This window comes from Rhinopithecus roxellana, chromosome 7, assembly GCF_007565055.1.
Source record: "Rhinopithecus roxellana isolate Shanxi Qingling chromosome 7, ASM756505v1, whole genome shotgun sequence".
Lineage (NCBI taxonomy): Eukaryota > Metazoa > Chordata > Mammalia > Primates > Cercopithecidae > Rhinopithecus > Rhinopithecus roxellana.
Genome location: NC_044555.1, coordinates 116,965,171 through 116,973,492, shown reverse-complemented (window position 1 = coordinate 116,973,492; position 8,322 = coordinate 116,965,171). Strand labels below are relative to the sequence as shown.

Below are 8,322 nucleotides of genomic sequence, written 5' to 3'. Positions count from 1 at the left end.
CTCTGCAAGAAGAAAAATATGGCTCTTTTTGCCTGACCCCATAGGCAGTCAGACCTTATGGTTGTCCTCCCTTCTTCCATAAAAATCGCTGTTATTCTGTTTTTTTTTTCAAGGTGCACTGATTTCATATTGTTCAAACACATGTTTTAAAATCAATTTGTACAGTTAACACAATTATCACAGTGGTCCTGACGTGATGTACATCCTCAGCTTACGAAGATAACAGGATTAAGAGATTAAAGTAAAGACAGGCATGAGAAATTATTAAAGTATTATTTGGAAACTGATAAATGTCCCTATTAAGATGAAATCTTCACAATTTATGTTCCGCTGCCACGGCTCCAGCCGGTCCCTCCATCTGGGGTCCCTGATTTCCCGCAACAGAACACTTTGCAAAAGAAGACATGCAAATGGCCAACAAGCATGTAAAAAAATGCTCAAGATCTCTAATTAGGAGAACAATGGGAAATTAAAATCATAAAGAGATGTCATTTACACCAGTCAGATTGGCTATAATTAAAAAGTTAAAAAATAACAGATGTTGAAGAGGATGAAAATAAAAGGAAAGACTCATACACTGTTGGTGGTGAAGTACATCCATTGAAAACAGTATGGAGATTTTTCTAAGAACTGAAAATAGAACTACCATTCCACCCAACAATCTCACTACTGGGCATCTACTTAAAGGAAAAGAAATCATTATATGAAAAAGATACCGGCACTCATATGTTTACCACAACACTATTCACAATAGCAAAGATATGGAATCAAAATAAGTGTCCATCAATGGATGATTGGAAAAAGAAAATTTTATATATACACACACAGACATATATATATACACACACGTATAATATATGTATATGCATATGTATGTGTATATATATATACACACATCATGGAATATTACTCAACCATAAAAAAGAATGAAATTATGTCTTTGCAGCAACATAAATGGAATTAGAGGCCATTGTTTTTTTTCTTTTAAAGGTATAAATTAATATATTTATTCATAATTTATTAATTTTATACAAAAGCTGCAGGTTTTAGGAACAGTGATGATTAATTTTGTATGCTAACTAGGGGAGTCCTGGTACCCAGTTTTTTGGTCAAACACTAGTTCAGATGTTGCTGTGAAAACATTTCTTTTCAGATATGATTAACATTTCAATAAGATATTGAGTAAAGCAAATTACCTCCCATAATGTGACTGGGTCTTATCCAATCTGTTAAAGGCTTTATGAGAAAAGACCAGAATATGAACTAATTCTGCCTCCAGACTGCCTTTGTATTCAAGACTACAATATCGATTCTTGCAAGAGTTTCCAGCCTGCTGGTCCCCCCAGCACATTTCAGACCTGGCAGCACCCATAATAATATAAGCCAATTCCTTAAAATCTCTTTCTCACTCACTTTCTGAGGCCATTGTTTTAAGTAAAATAATTCAGAAACAGTTTGTCAAATGTTGCATTTTCTCACAAATCAAAGCTCAGTGTTGTGTACATATGGACATAGAGAGAGGAATAATACAGGCTTGGAAAGGTGAAAGGGTGGGAGAAATGTGAGGGATGAGAAATAACCTAATTAGTACAATGTACACTGTTTGTATGATGGTTATATTAAAAGTACATACTTCACTACTATGCAATGTGTCTATGTATCAAAACCCCTAAATCTATGAACATTAAAATAAAAAATAAATAGATATAATTACCTCTAAAATGAGACTATTCTGACTAAACAAATGTGGCTGGAAAGACTATAAAATCCCCCATGAGATCAAGAAGACAGTAAAGGAAGATCTAGCAGAGTCGTTTTATGTATTAAAATGTGGTGATAAAGAATAAGCTTTCTTGTTGGCTCTCCACCAAGTCCTGCCTATTAAATAAATGGGTTGCATCTGGAAGATCATACCAACTGTGTTTCTATTTTTCTAATAGTTTTCCTTTAATTTCTGGACCAAAGCCTGTGTTCCCCAAGAAGCATCTTTTGACACCAGTCCTAAAAAATTTCCTCTGAACTCTTGTTTTGTCAGTTACCAATACTATTCACATGACTCTTTGTCTATGCTGACTGCTATGTTTTATTATTTACATGTAGTATATATACTCTGTTTCCTCAACAGATTGGTGAGGCCCAGTGAAGGGGAAGGAAACCATCAGTTCTTCAGTTCCTGCTCTGTGCTAGCAGCTATATATTTAATACATTACTTTATCTACTTACATAGTAACTTCTTGCAGCCAGTATTATCTTTACTTGTTACAGATACAGAAACTGAAGTTCAGTGAATTTATATAATTTGCTCAAGTACAAATTCAGAATAGTTTGACACTAGAACTAGTGTCAAATTATTTTACCAGCATTTTAAAATAAGAGTCATTTTGTGCCTTTTACATAGTATATGCTTAGCCCTGGGTCTTGAACCATGTATATGTGTACTAATGTCTCTTAATGATGATAAAGTATTCCTTATCAGTATGCTTTCAAAGTGACTAAATATCTAAATATCTACACTTTTTCTAGAGTTTCAAATAATATTCATTACAAGGTCAATAATTTTCTGGCGAAATATATTTTTATGTAATAAAATGCAATCATGTAAAAGAAATTGAAGACCACAACAAAACTGCATGTCTGATTTTGTGATGAATTTTGCCTAGTTTCTGCTTTTAGTTTGATATATATGTGAGATATATGTATGGATATATATATATATATATATATCTCCTATCTTATTTAAGTTCACCATGTGGTTTAAGTTAGGAAAAAAGTATACAACTGAATCAGAGACCTTACCTTTAGGTGTTTCACATATTTCCCTCAAATTTGCATTAAAAAAATAAAATTGAATTTGCTTTAAATGTAGCCATAAAAACTTTTGTTATCCTTTGGGTCCATATGGATCACCGTCTTTCAGAATAACGGGTGAAAGCATGAGTTTGAGAAGTCTAGTTTGTATGTGATATCTACGGACTTCACGTAATTAGAAATGGGAGGAGACTTTTAACCCTCACAATGGATAGGAGTTTAGAAATAGGCTAGAAAAAAAAAAAACAACTTAATTAAAACTAAAAATGCCTAGGCGTGGTGGCTCATGCCTGTAATCCCAGCACTCTGGGAGGCTGAGGTGGGCAGATCACCTCAGTTTGGGACTAGTCTGGCCAACACAATGAAACCCGTCTCTACTAAAAATACACAAATTAGCCAGGCATGGTGGCGTACGCCTGTAATCCCAGCTACTCCAGAGGCTGAGACAAGAGAATCGCTTTAACTTGGGAGGGGAATGTTTTAGCAAGCCAAAATCGCACCACTGCTCTACAGCCTGGGAGACAGAGCGACACTCCGTCAAAAGAAAAAAAAAAAAGACAATTCACATGTAGTTTGGAAAACAAATCCCAGCCCTGACAGAGGAAATGGGATAGAGGAAGATGACACATGCAAATTACTAAATTTTTACACAGAGCATAAAATATATAAATCAGTGACATTTTGTCATTTGGGGTAGATACAGGAAGTAGCCATCAATCTGAAGAAAACACAGTAAATTTTATCAATTTTCTAAAGCTTCAAGCTTTTTAATAGTCTCAAGTAACAATCATAAAGAAGTTTCTTTTTGGCCGGGCTCGGTGGCTCACGCCAGTAATCACAACACTTTGGGAGGCAGAGGCGTGAGCCACCGCGCCCGGCCAAAGCATTAATTTTTTTAATGAGCTGGTCTTTTAAAATGGAAGTAAAAAATCCACATACACAATAGGGCATATGATTTAGGGTTTCATTAACAGAATAAATATTTTTTAAATAGGCATGTCAATTTCCTAAAAGCTTAATTTTTTTGAAAACCCTAGCTAAGAACTTTTCATATTCTCTGCTTTCTGCTTTATTATTCTTCTGAATAGTGAGTTTAAAAAGGGTTATCTACTTGGATTTGGGGTTGGAGATAGAAAGAAAAGTGAATTATTGAGAAAGAGGAAAATCGTTAATACTATCTTGTCACTTTTTCCAAGACTTCTTCACCCCCACAAGGTTGGCACAACTTTATAAGCAGCGGGTTGCCCTTTCTTCCCGTTTTTGTGATAAGTCAGATGAAAAGTTAAATACTCTAAGAATATTCACTCTTTCAAGGAATACGGCAGTGAATACTTTGTAGAATAGTTTTTTGGTAAAATAAATAATTATCTTCTAATTGTTCTTAATATTTGAAAGTTTTCTAAACTACAGCCTATTTTCACCTTTATTTGCTCTGATACTTAGGTAATTGTGTGTGGATTTATCACTGATAACCTGGGTTATAAATTATAATAAAATTGCATATGTGGGGTTTTTTACTTCCATTTTAAAAAACCAGCTCATTAAAAAAAAATTAATGCTTTGGCCGGGCGCAGTGGCTCAAGCCTGTAATCCCAGCCCTTTGGGAGGCCGAGGCTGGATCACAAGGTCAGGAGATCGAGACCATCCTGGCTAACACGGTGAAACTCTGTCTCTACTAAAAATACAAAAAAAAAAATTAGCCAGGCATGGTGGTGGGTGCCTGTAGTCCCAGCTACTCGGGAGGCTGAGGCAGGAGAATGGCATGAACCCAGGAGGCTGAGCTTGCAGTGAGCCGAGATCGCGCGACAGAGCGAGACTCCGTCTCAAAAAAAAAAAGAAGTTTTTTTTTTTTTTTTTTTTTTACTTCATTGAGTGTCAATCCACACCTATAGGCTAGAGCTAGATCATTACTCTGTCTTTTCACTGAATTATTTTGAGACCCACCTAATCTAAAAGTCTACCTTTTCTTCCCCCTCCCCACACCCCCAGGCAATGGATTCACAAGCAGCAGCCAGAGTGACTGTTTTAAGTCAGTTCATATCATTTCTCAGCTCATACCATCCGATGGATTAATGACTTTCACTCAAAATAGAAGACCAAGAACTTTCCATGTGCTACAGAGCTCTACAGGAACTAAAATTCCATTAGTTTTGGAACCTCGTCTTTGATTCCTCTCTCTTCTCACTTACTTTTTTACATTTTTCCAACCACATGAGCCTTGTTCTTTCTGTATCATGGTAGAAATGCCCTCATATCAGGGACTGCCTGATCCCTCTATCTGAAATGCTCTAACTCCAGATATCCTCATGGATATCTCCCTCAAACACTTTGAATCTTTGTCCAGTAATTTTCCATATCACTTAGTCCTGCCTTAATCAAACTATTTAAAGTAGCGCGTGAGCACACACACGCACACACACACAACGACCTTCGTCACCATCTATTCTTTTACCTAATTATTCTCCACACCTCTTTGTCCTTTTAATGTTTTATACAACGATCTTGCCTCTTATGTTTACTGTCTATCTCATTCACACTACAATATAAAACTTCACGAGGAAAGAGATCTTTGTTTATTTTTTGTTCAATCTTCTAAAACCTAGGCCGATATATGTCATATAGTAGCAACTCAATAAATAATTATTTGATCAACTTAATTAATGGCTATTGTAAAATAAAACATAAAAAATCTATTGCAGGGCTTTGGGGTTCTAAAGTATTAAAATGCATGACTACATAAATAGATTAATTACAAAGATTGTAGTGTTGAGAGAGGCATTATCCTGTAAAATGGTCAATTTACAATGAGTGCAGAAGTACAGGAAGAATCAGGCTTAGTTATAATATTAATAAATTAACAAATGTTGACTTATAGTACAATAGAGAGGAGCTCTTAAGTCAGGCAGATGAGGATTTGGACACCTAGACTACCACTAATTTCTGAGAAATCTAAGGCATGTTCATGAACTCTAAAGTGGCTCAGTTTCTTATCTGTACAGTGGCAATAATAAAATAAGGATGTTGTAAAGCAATATAACATGTATTCTTGAGGAATTTTTATTACTGACAAGAACTCTTTCTTATTGATAAGCACTCTTTATATATTAAGTATACTTTACCTTCTATATTTGTTGCATATAATTTTTCCCTGCCCATCGTTGCTTTTTGCTTTTTCTAACAGATGTTTGTATTACATTCAGTCTTTCCAAACTCCAAAAATTTTCTCCATTTATCCAATTCATTTATCATTAAATCATTTTTATTCCTATATGTACTTCATATTTCTTATAATTACTTGGTACTTTATACTTTTTTTAGAATAACAAAAAATATTTTACTAAAACCTAAGATTTACAGAAGTTTCCAGACAAGCCATACAAAATGGTCACAAGCTTTTTTTGAAGGGGGGACTCTATACTTGACAGCAAAGTCACAGTGTTGTTAGTGAGGGCTGTGATGCTTGTTTAATCTCCCCATTTTGGTTCAAACAATCAAGCTTGTCCATCTACAGCGTCTAAATAAAGTTAGACTTGGCTAGAGAGCATATTCTAAAGAACTGGTTAGCTGCTTTTAACCAATCCAACTAGATCACCAAAAAGACGGGGAAAGGAGCCCATAAAACTAAAATAAAACTACCTCCCCCCCAAGAAAGAAAGAAAGAAAGAAAGAAAGAAGAAAGAAAGAAAGAAAGAAAGAAAGAAAGAAAGAAAGAAAGGAAGGAAGGAAGGAAGGAAAGGAAGGAAGGAAGGAGGAAGGAAGGAAGGAAGGAAGGAAGGAAGGAAGAAAGAAAGAAAAGAAAGAAAGAAAGAAAGAAAGAAAGAAAGAAAGAAAGAAAGAAAGAAAGAGAGAAGAAAAGAAAAGAGAAAGAAAAGAAAAGAAAGAAAGAAAAAGAAAGAAAGAAAATAAGGAAAAACACCCACACCCCTGCAGCTAACCTGACAACTACCTTCATTCACAGTGCTTTATACTTAAACCAGGATGGGGGAAATGAATAAAAGCGGGGAGGGACCACTGCTTTTAAATGTTTCACAACAATCCAGATCATACGTCTAGCCTCTGCTCCTGCTTTATGACAGTGAATCAGGACAAGACATAGATTTGCTAATATGCATTTAATCACCAAATAACTGAAGATGTCTGGGCTTTTTTATTCTGTAATGTTTCTAAGACTGTGTCCATTAAATGCAAACAAAAAGGAAGAAGTCTCAGCAGAACAGGAGAAGTGATGCATACTTAATAATTGGATCAATTTAAATATTATGCATGGCATATAGCCTAGTCCATGCTCTAGCTGTTTCTATGGCTTGGGCTTCGTTGGTCTTCCACTGCTCCGCTACATCATTTGCTAATGGATCATCTGGATTGGGAGCACTTAACAAGGCCTGGATGGATAGCAGAACTGTGCAGATCTGCAGCGCTGGAGACCACTTATCCTTCAAAATATCCAAACATATTCTTCCCAACTTGTCTACATGAGGATGATAAATTTTGGTCATGAAACGTACTTCAGGGGCTGCCATTGGGTATTCTTCTGCAAGTAATAGTTCAAGTTTAAAAGTCCCTCCCTCAAAGGGGGAAACCTGAAGGCCAGCAATGACCACATGAAAATAAAGGGCACTGCTCTCATCTGGTTCTGTTTGATACCAGGAACTGGCTCTGCCAGCAAATGCTGGGTTTTCTTGATGATCCTGCAGGGTAGCCCGGCCATCAGAGCCTGAGTTTGGCCTCTGGTCTCGTCCAGTACTTTAGACTTTTATTTCTACTTAAAATGTAATATTAGTTAATTATGTATTAAACAGCTATATAGGAAATACATGTGCACGGGATTTTAAAACAATTTTTAATCTCACCACGTTAATGAACATCTTGTAGTTTGAAACTGAAGTCAAGTCATTTTTCTTAAATTTTCCAGGTTGAACACCATATTATTTGAGTACATTGTTGTCTTTTTTGAGAATTTTTATTTTTTTCTATAATAAATATAACTTACAAAGTTAAATTTTAGAGATGATAGTAACTATATTCTTGTTTCTCTAGAATTTAATAAGAACATTTTATATTCCATCTTTAAGTTGTATTTACTTCATAAGTAAATTTTAGATAGATATGATTCATCATATGAATCTAAGAATATTTATGCTTTTCATTAACTATGTTATAGGAGGGATAGGTACTAATTCTGTTCCCATATGCCTCATTGAAATCTACCAAGATGATCATATGGTTTTGCTTCCTTTTCTCTTGATGTGATGAACTACATAAGTAGAAGTTTCAAGAACTAAAAAAAACCCTACTAGCTCATAATGAATTCTTCTTTAATTATAGCTCTGTGTTTGAATTAGTAGTATTTTATTAAGTGCAAGTATTTCTGTGTGTATAAATAAGATTAAAACAATGAATAATATTTTGCATTTTGTTTCAAGGAGATATTATGTTTACAAAATGAGTTGAGTTCAAAAAGAGCTCATAGCCTTTTGAGTCCTATAACACCATACAGGGGTGATAATTAGTTAC

General features: G+C 35.0%; 1 pseudogene; it reads right to left on the bottom strand.

Annotated features, from left to right (window-relative positions):
* Positions 1–7,058: 7,058 nt before the first annotated feature.
* On the bottom strand, positions 7,059–7,516 carry LOC104669590 (annotated as a pseudogene).
* Between the last annotated feature and the right edge of the window lie 806 nt (positions 7,517–8,322).